The sequence below is a fragment of the Dryobates pubescens genome, chromosome 20 (assembly GCF_014839835.1).
Source record: "Dryobates pubescens isolate bDryPub1 chromosome 20, bDryPub1.pri, whole genome shotgun sequence".
In the NCBI taxonomy this organism is placed as follows: domain Eukaryota; kingdom Metazoa; phylum Chordata; class Aves; order Piciformes; family Picidae; genus Dryobates; species Dryobates pubescens.
In genome coordinates, this window is record NC_071631.1 from 21,645,075 (window position 1) to 21,658,423 (window position 13,349).

Sequence of the window (13,349 nt, forward strand, 5' to 3'; positions counted from 1 at the left end):
ATGAAAGGCTTGCAGTATTAATCTCTTCAGATTTCCAGTTGCACAACCAAAGGTCAATGGAGCTTGTTTTAACTGCCTTTTGTAGTCTTCTTTCCAGGTTGTTTTTTTATTCATCTATGTTCTTCGTGTTAAAGCACCAGAAACTGCGTTCAGCTAGTGGGAACACAGAGACTGCGATACAGACGGCTGAGAGAGGATGGACACACGCAGCCAGAGTGAAAGGACCTGTGGATCCACCCACTGAATGGACTGTGGTACCCCAAATGGAGGATGTAAAGATGGTCATGAGATGAGCCCCAGTATCAGGAGTGGTAATGGTCCTTGCCTGAAAACATCACAAACTAGAAACAGGTCGGGGTTCGAAATTGGTACATCCTCCCTGAACAAGGGAAGGGGACATGGTCCAAGCAGAGCATTGGTGGGGATTGAAGGAAGCAAGGCCTCTGTAATGCCACGAAGAAGATCTAGAGCCATGGCTGTGGGCAGCAGCCCCATCGGCCATGTGAGTGGAGCTGCAAGTGAAACCGGACTCCTAATTCCCAGGGTTAGCCACTCGGAGGGAGAAAGTTGTCACCCAGACATTGGTATGTATAGCAGAGCCACTCCCTGTGTGTGGTACCTACTAAAGTAAAAGAGGAAATGTTTTCAGGCAAGGAACATCAGTTGTTATCCCATTCCTTTTACCAGGAAGTTGAAACTAGAATCCTTTTGGTTGTTACAGAGTTGTTGCCAGGTTATGTAACTGTTCCGGCCCCACATTTGGAACAGGTGGAAAAAATGGATTCTCTTGGGAGGATTTCTTAGGTTATTATGGCTCAAGCCAAATGTAGTAGAAAGAAGGGGAGGCATTGCGAGAAACTGCTTTTACTATTTGGCTCTGGCCAGGGGAATTGCTGGGGACTGAGGTTCGGTTAAAAGAGGCCTAAAGGTTGTGTATTGGAGAGCCCTGGGCAGTGTCGAGCACTCGGGCGGGCGGCAGCTGCTTGCTCCGCTGAGGGAGGCTGCGGTGGGGGGGAACACTTACGGGAACGGTACGCACCAATTTCCCCTTGGCAGAGCCGTGGTGGGAGCCAAATAACCCAGAGGAGAGGGCAGCTTTCGGAAGCTCTCAGGCCTGGGTTACACGCAAGGTCAAACCTGCTGTGCCCGAGGCAGTTCATTATGCTCAAATCTGTGACCGTCACCAAGAGCCCGAAGAGCCCCCCTGTGAGAAATTGTGTTGCCTTTAGTATTTGGCTTTCGCAGGGACCGTGGGGCTCGGTCATTGGGCTGATTGGTTTGTATTGTGTGGGGCATTGGGAGAGAGGGCTGGGGCGCCAACAGGTCTGAAGACTGGCCGGGTCAAGAGTGCAAGTTTTGTCTCAGTCCTGCTGGAGAGGGGTGGGAGCGTGTTGGGGAATATATGAATATGTATGTTTTACTATATTAATATGTATGTTTGCCGTCTATATCATTTCAATTCATGTTGTTAAGGTGCGCCTCGAGCAAACTCGCTCTGCGCCCAGCACTGTGTTGCCTTTATTTTATAATAAACTGGTTATAAATTTCAGCAGTGAGTTCGTTTCTCACAGGCTAAATCGTCTACCCGTGCTCCGAGAGGCTTCCAGGCTCCTCCTTCCGGGCCGCCGAAATCGGCGGGGGCGCCCCCCTTCTGCAGGGTCCCGAAAGCCGTTGCAGACAGGGGAATCACGTACGGGTCCCCACATTGTGAGGAACGAGCTCACTGCTAAATTTTAAATGCACCAGTTTAGCATCAAATAAAGGCAACACAGCGCTGGGCGCAGAGCGAATTGAAGGCATGAAATGCCTGTGCCTCTTCGGGGGCCTCGCTCCGAGCTCTCTGCCCCACGATCAAAGTTTCTGCCCGAGAATTCTCGCTTCCGCGGCTGCCGGAGTTCTTCCATCCCACGGAGACGTCGAGGTTCCGAAGCAGAGTCGCAGCTTGATCGCCAAAATTGACGCCGGAGGGCTCCAGGGTGGCCCCAGTACTGCAGGTGGGGTCTCGGCAGTGCGGAGTAGGAGGTGGAATCGTCAGGACAGGCACTAAAAGCAGGTAAAGAACGGGTTGCAATGGGTGGCTCACGCCGCCCGGCCTGCCTGCGTGCAGGGGAGGGCCCTGCCGCCCGAGCTGGGGGGCGGCCGGCAGCGCCTCCGCTGCGCTCCCCGCCGGTGCCCTCCCGCGGGCAGCTGCGGGGCCTCAGCGCGCATCTCCCCGTCACCGGCTCTGTACGGCGAGCACGGGAAGCGCCAGGCAGCTGCAGGGGGGCGGACGTGGGCTGGCCCTGCCCCCGCGGCCCCACCTGCCCTTGCCCCTCCCGGGGGGGACCTGGGCAGCCCAAGCCTAAGCGTTGGGTCCCCGGGCAGAAGGCAGAGACTTCACAGTATCACAGTGTATTAGAGGTCGGAAGGGACCTCAAGAGATCATCCAGTCTGCCCCCCCTGCCAGAGCAGCATCACCCAGGGCAGTCTGCACAGGAATGCATCCAGGGGGGGGTTGGAAAGTCTCCAGAGAAGGAAACTCCACAACCTCCCTGGGCAGCCTGCTCCAGGATTTTGGCACTCTCACTGTAAAGGAGTTTCTCCTCACGTTGAGGTGAAATCTTCCATTGTTCAAGCTTGAACCTGTTGTTCCTTGGCTTATTACAGCCACCAAAAAGAGCTCGGCCCCATCTACTTGACCCCCACCCCTCAGATATTGATAGACATCGATCAGATCCCCTCTCAGTCTTCTCTTCTCCAGACTAAACAGTCCCAGGGCTCTCAGTCTCTCTTCACAGGGGAGATGCTCAAGTCCCCTAATCATCCTCGTGGCTCTCTGTTGGACTCTCTCCAGCAGGCCTCTGTCTCTCTTGAACTGGGGAGCCCAGAACTGGACACAGTATTCCAAGTGTGGTCTCAGCAGGGCAGAGTAGAGAGGTAGAAGAACTTCCCTAGACCTGCTGATCCCAGTTTTCTTGATGCCTCCCAGGATCCCATTGGTTGCTTCTCCTCTTCTTCCTGTCCTCGCCCGAGACTCCCTGACCAGGCCATCTCCCGGCTCCTCACCAGCTGTGCTTGCCGCGGGTCACCAACCTTCCATCAGCTCGGCCAGGCCGCCGCAGTTCCGAGACGAATCCTCCTCCTCAGTCGCTGCCGCATCCTCTGTCGGTGCCTCGGGCCACGTGCTGAGAAGCAGGAGGCGAGGCCTGTGTGCTGGGAGCTGCTTCGTGGGCAGAGGCCGCGCCGCCGAGTTCCCTGTGCAAGGGGACGGCCCTGGGCTGCGGCTGGCTCTGCTGCCAGGGGAGATGCCCAGTGCGGGCGGAGGGGCTGGGGGCCCGCGGTGGGCAGTGATTGTCCCGGTACCCTGCGTAGCACTCCGGGCGGCTGCTATCGAGCGTGCAACCAAAGCTCTCCAGTAGGACGTTCCCCACCGCCCCTTCTGTCCCACTCCATGCGCAGCTTTCGTCCTCGACTTGCTGAGCAGACTTGCCCGGCCCCCGGCTGCCCTGAGACGCCCCGAGCCCAGCTCTATAGGCTTTCGTGTGATTTACGCGCAGGGTATTGCTTTAAGGAAAGATGCCTTTACGTCTCCGGGGGTCTTGCTCCCAGCTCTCTGCTCCGCGGATCAAAATCCCCCCCGAGAATTCTCTGTGCCACGGCTGCTGGAGGTCTTTCAGTCCCGCGGAGCCGTCGAGGTTCAGAAGCAGGGTCCCAGGAGGGTCAGGCACTCCGAGTGGCATCTCAGCAGAGCGGAGCGCAGGGCAGCATCCCCGGGACAGGCGGCAGAAGTAGCTAAAGAACGGGTGGCGATGGGTGGCTCACGCTGCCCGCCCCGCCTGCAGCAGGCCCCGAGCCCGGCCCCGTCCCGCCCCCGTGGCCGCGCTCCGGCTGTGGCGGCGCGGCCATGTCGGGCGGGCGGACGTCGGTCTGGCTGTGGCGGCTCTGCAACCTCCTCATGGCTGCGTTCTTCGGGCTGGCGGCCGCCGTGCAGGTGAGGACGGGGCCGTCTGAGCTGGGAGCCGCCGGCGGCGGCCCCGCTGCGCTCCCGTCCGGTGCCCTCCCGCAGGGAGTGGCCCCGGGCCAGGCGACCGCTGCGGGGTCTCAGTGCGCATCTGTCGGCCACAGGTGAATGACCCCGACGCCGGGCTCTGGACGGTGAGTACGGGAAGCACCGAGCAGCTGCAGCGAGGCAGATGCCAGGTTCGGGGCTGGCCCTGCCCCGCGGCCCCGGCCGCCCTCCGCCCGTCGCCGGGGGTTGTCGACGGCCCCAGCTCCGCTGTGCTGCGGGACCGCCGGAGGACGCCGCCGGCTGCCGTTAGCTGGAGAGCAAGAAGGCGGCGGGAGAGCGATCGCTGCCCTGCAGCGGCGGCTGAAACCGCCCCGTGTCTCATTCCGGCTCAGTTTCGCTCTTGCCCCCGGCTCAGCGTTGCTTCCCCGGGCAGAACTCACCGAGCTCCTGCCGTCCCGCGGGACTCTGTGCCGGGGCCATCTCCCGGCTCCTCGCCAGCTCTGCTTGCCGCGGGTCACCGCCCTCCCGCCAGCTCGGCGGGGCCGCCGCAGTCCCGATTGGAGCTCTCCTCCCTGTCTGCTGCCGCAGCCTCTCTCAGTGGCCTGGACCCGCTGCTGAGGGGCAGGGTGCCCTGCTGTGTATGCCAGCCTTGGGCTGTGGCAGCAATAGGCGCTCTGCTGCCAGGGTAGATGCCCAGTGTGGGCGGAGGGGCTGGCTGCCCGCGATGGGTGGCGAGTGTCCCGCAGGGCCTTTCCCTGGGGTTCAGAGTGCAGGGCGAGGGCTGTCTGGGCAGCGAGGGGTCGGTAACCCAGCAGCTGAGCAGCAAGGACTGGCACTAGCTGATGCTGCAGGATTTTGGGGGCTGGTGCTGAAGATGAGCAGTGCCAGTGGGAGGGGGGCTGGCAGCTGCTCTCCCCACCTGGCAGTCTGTGGTAAAGGGGAGCAGCAGCCATGTCGAGGGGGCTGCTGCTTCTCCTGAGAAGCTTTGCTGCACTCATTCCTGTTTCATCAACAGGTTGTCTACTTAGTGCCTGCTGCTCTGACACTGCTTGTCAGCATGAAGCCCTCAATAACAGGTATGGTCCTGCTGTGTAGAAGAGAGTCTCTGCTCCCATCTGCCCTCAGAATGTTTGGGAGTTTGTGTTTTGGGGTTGTTTGTTTGTTTAATTGAGTCACAGATTAAGAGCAGGCCACCTGGAAATGTCCCTCTACGTTATGAGGACTAAATGGTGTGAGGCCTGCTTCTGAAGCTAGTCAGTGGTTGAGTGCTGGTGGCTGGTTGTGCAGCAGGTGAAGGGAGAGCCCTGCTGCTGGCATGGCCTCACCTTTGCACCCCGACTCTGAGCACTCAGCTCCGGAGTGGAGCTCAAGGCTGGGAGTGTGCTCTGGGGCTGGCACCTTGGTTCTCTTCACTTCTAAGAGGCTGCTGAGATACTGGAATGGGCAGCCCATGGAAGCTTTTGATGCCTCCTCCCTGCAGGTGTTTAAAGCCAGGCTGGATGAGGCTTTGAGCAACATGGGCTAGGGTGAGGTGTCCCTGCCCATGGCAGAGGAGTTGTAATAGATGATCTTCAAGGTTCCTTCCAACCCAACCCATTCTAGGAGGCATCTAGATGATGGAGAGCGGCTTGGCAAGGTCCTGTGCCAGCTCCCTCAGCACTCTCAGGTGGATCCCTCTTAGCACAGTGGCCAGGGGGAGTTCTAGCAGGACTTTTGCCTCTCTCTTGTCCTCTCTGCATGACCTAACAAGATCCCTGACGAGGCAGAACCAGAACGTTGGCATGGCTTCGTGCCCCACCTCGGCACTCAGGCTGCATCCCTTCAGGGCCTATGGGTTTGTGAGTGCTCAGTTCCCAGGTGCTCTCTCTGGCCCTCACCGACCAAGGGAGAGTCTTCCATTCTCCAGACCGTTTCTCTCCCTCCCAGGCTCTGGGATTCCTGAGGCCCAGCCTGGGCAGCAAAGCCTCAAGCCAGGAAGCCCTTCAGTAACTCTGGCTTCTCTGCATCCTCTGTCCCCAGGGCTCCCTCCTCATTCAGCTGCAGGCCCACATTCTGCCTGCTCTTCTTTCACCACGGAGGGATTTGAAGAAGGCCTTCTTGTTCTCTTTTACTTCCTTTGCCAGATTTAATGGCCAGAGGGCCTTGGCTTCCTCACTGCATCCCTCCCTTGGCTGGCAGTGTTCCTAGCAGCCTCCCAAGTGACCTGTGCCTTGTCCCACACACTGTGAACTTCTTTCTCCCATGCGAGTTTTTGCAGCAGCTCCTTGCTCATCTGTGCAGGTCTCCTGCCTCCTCAGCCTGATTGTGGACTTGGAGGAATGCATTGCCCTTGAGCTTGGAGGAAGTGGTGTTTGAACATCACCCAGCTCTCCTGGGCTGCCCTACCGGCTAGACCCTGGCCCATGGCCTTCCTCCCAGCAGCTCTTTGTCGAGGTCAGAGTTAGGCCCTGCCAAAGACCAGTGCTGAAGTCCTGCTTCTTGCCCTGCTTGCTCCTTCTGGGGTCCTCATCTCCAGCATCTGCTGGTCACTGCAGCCAAGGCTGTCCCCAGGCTTTCCCTCCCAAACCCAGACCCTCTTTGTTCTAAGTTGAAGCAAGGCCCAGCAGCACAGCTCTCCTGGTTGCTTCCTTAAGGCCCTGCCTCAGAAAGTTGTCATCAGTGCAGGGCAGGAACCTTGTGGGCTGTGTGTGCCTGGCTGTGTGGCCTTCCTGGCAAGGATCAGGGTGGCTGCTGTCACCCCTGAGCCCAGGGCATGGGGAGGTGGTAAAGGAAGTGGGGGGCCTGGAGGGGTTGAAGGCAATGAGGGAGAAGGGGTGGCTGTGGCTGTTAGTTTGGGGAAGTGGGGGGGGTGGAGGGGGTGTGGGCAGTGAGGAGATTCGGGGGGTGGAGGGGGTGGGGACTTTGAGGGGAGTGGGGGGGCTGGAGGGGTGGAGGCAGTGAGGAGATTCGGGTGGGTGGAGGGGGTGGGGGCTGTGGGGGGAGTGAGGGATGAGAGGGACCTGTGATGGGGTAGGGTGGTGGAGGTGGAGGTCGTTTGGGTTTTAGAGTTGATGGTTCAGTAGCACTGGGAGAGGGAATCTGGGGACGTCCTGGAGGTGGTGTGGTTGGTAGGGCCGAGGGGCTCTGGGGACGTCCTGGAGGTGGTGTGGTTGGTAGGGCCGAGGGGCTCTGGGGATGTCCTAGAGGTGGTGTGGTTGGTAGGGCCGAGGGGCTCTGGGGATGTCCTAGAGGTGGTGTGGTTGGTAGGGCCGAGGGGCTCTGGGGACGTCCAGGAGGTGGTGTGGTTGGTAGGGCCGAGGTGCTCTGGGGACGTCCTGGAGGTGGTGTGGCTCGAGGGGCAAAGGGGCCTGGTGGGCGAGGAGGCTGCCCTGGGCTGGGGGGGCTGCGAGGCTGCTCCTGGGGCTGCAGGGCTGCAGGGCTGCGGGAGGGCGAAGGCTCTGTTCTGCCAGCCTGGGGTTGGGGCCAGCTGTCCATCTGTGTGCGCCTGTTCAGCCACTCTCGTGCTTCTGCCCTGGCTTTGCTTTCCCTGTGGAGACAGGAGAGCCTTTGAGTCCTCCCAGCAGCCAGCGCAGGCAGCAGGCAGGGGCAGAAGTCCCAACTCACTTTTGCCTCTTCTTGTGACACAGCATTGCCAGGTAGCACAGCAGAATGGTCACTGGCACAGTAACCACAATGGCAGCTGTGGCCACCAGACAGCTCTCCAGCACCCTCTGGGGACACTGAGGGCTCTGGGTGTCCTGGGCAGCATCCCCAGTTGTGCTTCTCTCCTGGGCCATACCTGGAGGAGCAAAGGCAGCGTTAGGTCTGCAGCAGGGAGAGCCTCCCCTCCCTCCCCTCCCTCTCCCTGGGCCAGCTCCCACATGCTGAGGGGGAAGCTGCCCCTTCTCAAAAGGCACTTGAGCCTTGCTCTCCCTTTCTGCCCTTTCTCCAGCCTGGGCATTGCTTTCCAGCTCAGCTCATGCAGCTTGGAGCTGGGATCGACTCCTGGACCCCTTCCCTTCTTCCCCCTGTGCAGGCCACAGCATGGCCAGCCCTGTGTCTGCAGCCTCCTGCTGCCGAGGCTCAGGGCTAAGGCAGAGGGAAGGATACCAACCCTGTTCTCTCTCCAGCTCATCCAGCGCTCTCCTGAGGGCTTCAAAAGCCCTGTGGGAAATCTTTCCCTGCTCAGCTACATCCTTTGCCCTTGGAGGACCTAAACAGAAGGGGTTTAGCTGAGTTTCAGACGACTGCAGTGGGGAAGCCCAGGGCCAGGCTGTGAGGCCGGCAGAGACTCACCCTTGCGGCGCCTGCCAGGCTGCAGTGCACGCCGCGGGGGAGGAGCTGCCTGAGTCCTCCCTTCGGGCCGAAACTCCGGGGGCTCCAAGAGGATCCGGAGGTCCGGGTGTTTAGCTGGGGAGCCGAGGCCTCCTCCAGTCTCCTCTAGGAACAAGCAGAGATGGGAAACCTTTCATTGCCTGTGGGGATCCACCTCTGCCTCAGGGACCTGCGGGCGCTGGAAGGGGCTCAGGGAACACGGAGGGAGGGAACCACAGGAACCCAGGGCTCAGAGCTCCTGACCTCCTCACTGGGGCTGTTCCCAACAGCTCAGGAGCCTCCCCAGGGAGGGATTGCAGCCTGCACACAAGCACTGGCTGCTCTCCTGTAGTAGGCAGCTGCTGCTCTGGAGCCTGGGTTGCCAGCTTAGGGCAGCCCAGGGCTCACAAGTCCCTTTCATTCCCCATCCTGCTGGATGCTGCCAGCTGAGCAGGGCACAGCAATTACCTGAGGGGCTGCTGGCTGGAGGCACCTTGGTTGCTTCGGCAGAGGCTGGCGGTGAAGCAGTGCTGCCTTCCAAAGCTGCCTGCTGCTCAGCCTCTCGCTCCCTCTCTGAAGAAAGCAAGCAGGAGAGCTGGGTGAGATGGAAGCCTTCCCCATCAGGGAGATGGCATCTCCAGGAGGCAATCCAGCTCAGAGAGATGGAGCAGGCTGACAAGAAGAGCAGAGGGAAGGGTACCCACCTTGCTGTCCTCTCTCCATTTGCTCCAGCAGTTTCCTGACAGCTTCAGAAGCCTTTCTGGAAATCTCTGCCTGGACAGATGGGTAAATAGCTCTTGGAGGACCTAAGCAGAAGAGGTTTAGCTGAGTTTCTCAGGAGTGAAATCGAGAACAGCAGTGCTTGGGCTGTGAGGTCAGCAGAGCCTCACCGCTGCGACGCCAGCCGGGCTGCAGTGGACGATTCCAGCCGTGCTGCAGGGCTCGTTGCCAGGGGGGCATTGAGCCAGTCCTCGCTGCAGGCACATCTGTACCTAAAGAGCCAGAGAAGGTCCTGTGAGCTCTTGGCACCTGCCTGGGCAGAACTGAGTCACAGAAGCCTTGAGGGGCTGATGGCAAGGGAGGCCACCCCGGGCAGGTCTGTGTCCTCATGCCTGCTGAGGCAGCCAGCTAGGTGAGCCTTGGGCTTGGAGCTGGCAGCTCTCAAAGGGAGGGAAGAGCCAGGCCCTACCTGTGCCATGTGCCAGAGCCTTAGTCTTGGAGCCCGGGCGGGAAGCTGGAGGGCCTTGGCCTCCAGGCAGCTCTGCAAAGAAGCACAGCAGGGAAGAGCCTCTGAGACACAGCTGCAGACAGCTCTGCAGGAGGCAGCGGCAGCGAGTGCCGCTCAGAGCCGGGCAGCCCACGGCACTCAGCTCTGCCCTCCCCTCAGGAGCAGGCTGCAAAGAGTTGCAGCCTGCCTGCAGTGGCAGCGTGCTGGGAGCACACGGAGCTCTGAGCTCAAGGCCAAGCAGCCCCCTGGCTTGGCAGCAGCTCCTGCTCCAAGGGGCCAGAGAGAGCTTCTGAAGGCAAAGGGCCCTGGGGCACATGGCTGAGCCCTCCTCACTCCCCATCTGGCCCTGTTCTTGGCTGCAGGTCAAGAATGGGCCAAGAGATGGAGGAGTGAGCACGAGAGGATCTGGAGGCAAAGGGCACAAGGAGCTGCTCTTGGCACACTGTCAGTGTTTGTCCTTTCAGGGAAAGGGAGAGTGGGAAGGTACCTGCGCGGTGCTCCGAGGGCTTGAGAGCAAGCTGCAGGTGTGGAGCTGGATAACCAGGGGCTCCTCCATCCTCATCTAGAAGCAAGCAGAGATGGGGAATGGTTCATTGCAGGGCGGCATCCCCCTGGGCCTCGGTGGCCTGTGGGCACTGGAAGGGGCTGAGGTGCCGAGGTGGAGCAGGGAAGGTGGAGATTGCTGAAGCTGCAGAGGGGCCTGGGGCCCTCAGGCACCCAGAGCAAGGCCTTGCTGAAGCGCTGGAGGGAAAACCTTCAGCCCCAAGCTTCTCGGGGGAAGAGCCTCTGGCCAGGCAAGGCTGCACCAGCCCTGCTGCTTACCTGCTCCTCGGGCTCGCAGTGGAGCTCCACCCACAGCCCTGACTTGCAGGGCCATGAAGAGGAGGATGAAGAGGAAGAGGCGATGAGTGAGGGCCATGGCTCTCTGCTCTCCGACCGACTCTGCTGCGGCTGCCGCTGCAACTTCCACGCTGTGGCTGCTGCTGCTGCTGCTGCTGCAGTGGAGCCCAAGGGCTGAGGGGCTGTGTTTGTAGGGAGCAAAGCTTTGTGACAACAGAGGGCACCTTGTGACCTCACAGCCAGGCCCAGGCCCCTCACAGCCATGTGGTGACCTCACAGCCAGGCCCAGGCCCCTGACAGCCATGTGGTGACCTCACAGCCAGGCCCAGGCCCCTGACAGCCATGTGGTGACCTCACAGCCAGGCCCAGGCCCCTGACAGCCATGTGGTGACCTCACAGCCAGGCCCTGGCCCCTCACAGCCATGTGGTGACCTCACAGCCAGGCCCAGGCCCCTAACGGCCATGTGGTGACCTCACAGCCAGGCCCAGGCCCCTAATGGCCATGTGGTGACCTCACAGCCAGGCCCAGGCCCCTAATGGCCATGTGGTGACCTCACAGCCAGGCCCAGGCCCCTCATAGCCATAGCCCAGGGTAACTGCTCTTGGGGAGCTGCTGCAGCACAACCAGCAAAGCTTCCCTCCTGGGGAGGGGATCACATCTTGCTGGGCAGCTGTGCACAAGGACTGGATGCAGGATGCTCTGCAGTGGGCAGCTGCCAGCCTGGAGCCCAGCTGGACACCTTCAGGGGGCTCAGGGCTCACAAGTCCCTTTCACTCTCTCCTGGCAGTGCCATTCAGCTGAAGCTACACCTGGGGCACAAACCTTGTCAGGACACTCTGCAAGTGACACCTGCCCCTGGGCTTCTGCTGCTTGTGCCAAGCTCTGTGGAAAGGGAGGACTGAAGCAGCACAAGTGTTGTATCTCTGCACTGTCCTTTCCATTCCCCAAGGGGCATTTGCCATTTGAGTCCGTGGGAGACCCAGATTCTGTGCTCCTGCCTCTGCTGAGCTGCAGAAGCTCTGCCAAAGGGGAAATGGATCACAGCATTGGGTTATGCTGAGCTCTTGAGTCTTGGCAGCTTCAGTGGCTGCCTGGAGGGCTCAGAGCCCTGTGAAGACTGCTTTGAACTTCATGTGTGCTGGTGTTGGCATTGCTGAGCTGAGCGAGAGCCACCCATGTGTGCTCACCTCTGCCCCAGGAGCCCTGGCAATGGACATGGAAAGCCACCAGAATCTGAGGCTGCACTCATCCATCTTTTGTATTTCTCTGTCAAAAGCCACCAGACCCCAGGCAGAGCTGTGGTCCTTGCTGCTCATCTTGGGAAACCTCAGGCAGAGGCTTCTCAAGGAGGGAGAGGGAAGATGTTCCCCAGAGTGTGCTGTGGTTGCTCTAGCCCCAGTGGCTGGGGCTGGCTCCCCTGCACATCAGTGGTACTCTGGGGTCATGCTCAGCATCTGGTTGTGGCTGTGAGCTCCAGAAGGCCATTCCTTCTGCCCAGAACTTGCATTTGTAACCTGCTGTGTGGTTGGCTTCCATGCATGTGGAGTGCTGGAGCTACTGCAGTGAGTGCTGCTGGCCCAGGGCAATCACAGAGGAGGAACCACAGCACAGAGTGGTTGGACAATAGAGGTGAGGGGTCTGGGGCTGTTCCTTTAAGGAGCCACGAAGTCTAATTAACTGTTAATGAGCTGCGAATGAAGCCAGTGGTGCCGCTGCTCCCAAGTGACACAACTTTCCACACAGCCGAGCTTGGCCCCTTGGTTTTCTGCCGCAAGAGTGCCAGCAGTAGACGTGAGGCTACCAGCACAACTCTGCCATCGCACCACTTCTGTGCCCAGCCCCTGCCTGTGTGTTTCAGCGTCACCAGTGCTGGAGGAGGACGCTGGGCGAGACACACAGGCTGGGTGCGAGACAGAGCACACAGCACCTTGAGCTTAGGTCCTGCCACATCAGGCCCCACACAATACAAACCAATCAGCGCAATGACCGAACCCCACGGTCCCTGCCAAAGCCAAATACTAAAGGCAACACAATTTCTCACAATCCCTCCCCTTCTTTCTACTACATTTGGCTTGAGCCATAATAACCTAACTTAGCAACAGTTCTACAATAAGCAGCAAAGGATTCCAATTTCAACTTCCTGGTAAAAGGAATGGAATAACAACTGATGTTCCTTGCCTGAAAATATTTTCTGTTCTACTTTACACAGGGAGTGGATATGGTGTATATACCCACCACTTTCTCCCTCTGAGGGGTTAATCCTGGGAATTAGGAGTCCGGTTTGACTTGCAACTCCACTCACATGGCCTGTGGGGTTGCTGCCCACAGCCATGGCTCTAGATCTTCTTCGTGGCAATTACAGAGGTCTACCCGGTCTTGTCTCCTTCAGTCCCACCAATCTGCTTGGATTATACCCCTGTGTCCCAGGAAATTTTATGTTTTCAGGCAAGGACTGTTACCACTCCTGCTCTGATAGTGGAACTCGTCTGATGACCATCCTTAGGTCCTCCATTTGGGGTACCACAGTCCATTCGGTGGGTGGATCCACGGGTCCTTTAACTCTTGTGGCGTGTGTCCATCCTCTCTCGGCTGTCTGCACTGCAGTCTCTGTAGTAAGCAAGACCTGAAAGGCTCCTTCCCACTGAGGTGTAAGTGTTTGTTCTTTCCACATCTTTATCATAACCCAGTCTGCTGGTTTAAATTCGTGGATTTGGAAATCTAAAGGAACTGACTGAGATAACATCCCTTGAGCCCGTAAATGTTGTAATGTTCTCCCAGTTGCCATCACATAGTTTCTAATGTTTTTGACCCCCAATTCATCATTAGCCATTTCCCTCCCACCTTGTAAATAAGGTAACCCAAACCTCATTTCATAAGGTGATACGCCAACGTCAGATCTCGGCTGTGTCCTGATCCGGAGCAGGGCCAAGGGCAGGCACTTAACCCATGTCATTTGGGTCTCAATCATTAATTTAGTAAGGGTTTGTTTCAGTGTTTGG

The 13,349-nt window shown here is 59.1% G+C and overlaps 1 long non-coding RNA gene across 1 annotated transcript; it reads left to right on the forward strand.

Moving 5' to 3' along the window:
* The first annotated feature begins 3,723 nt into the window (after positions 1–3,723).
* Positions 3,724–5,078, forward strand: LOC128898229 (uncharacterized). The gene is made up of 3 exons (XR_008462754.1): positions 3,724–3,970; positions 4,105–4,134; positions 5,004–5,078. It is a non-coding gene; the product is annotated as an uncharacterized LOC128898229 (long non-coding RNA).
* The last annotated feature ends 8,271 nt before the right edge of the window (positions 5,079–13,349 follow it).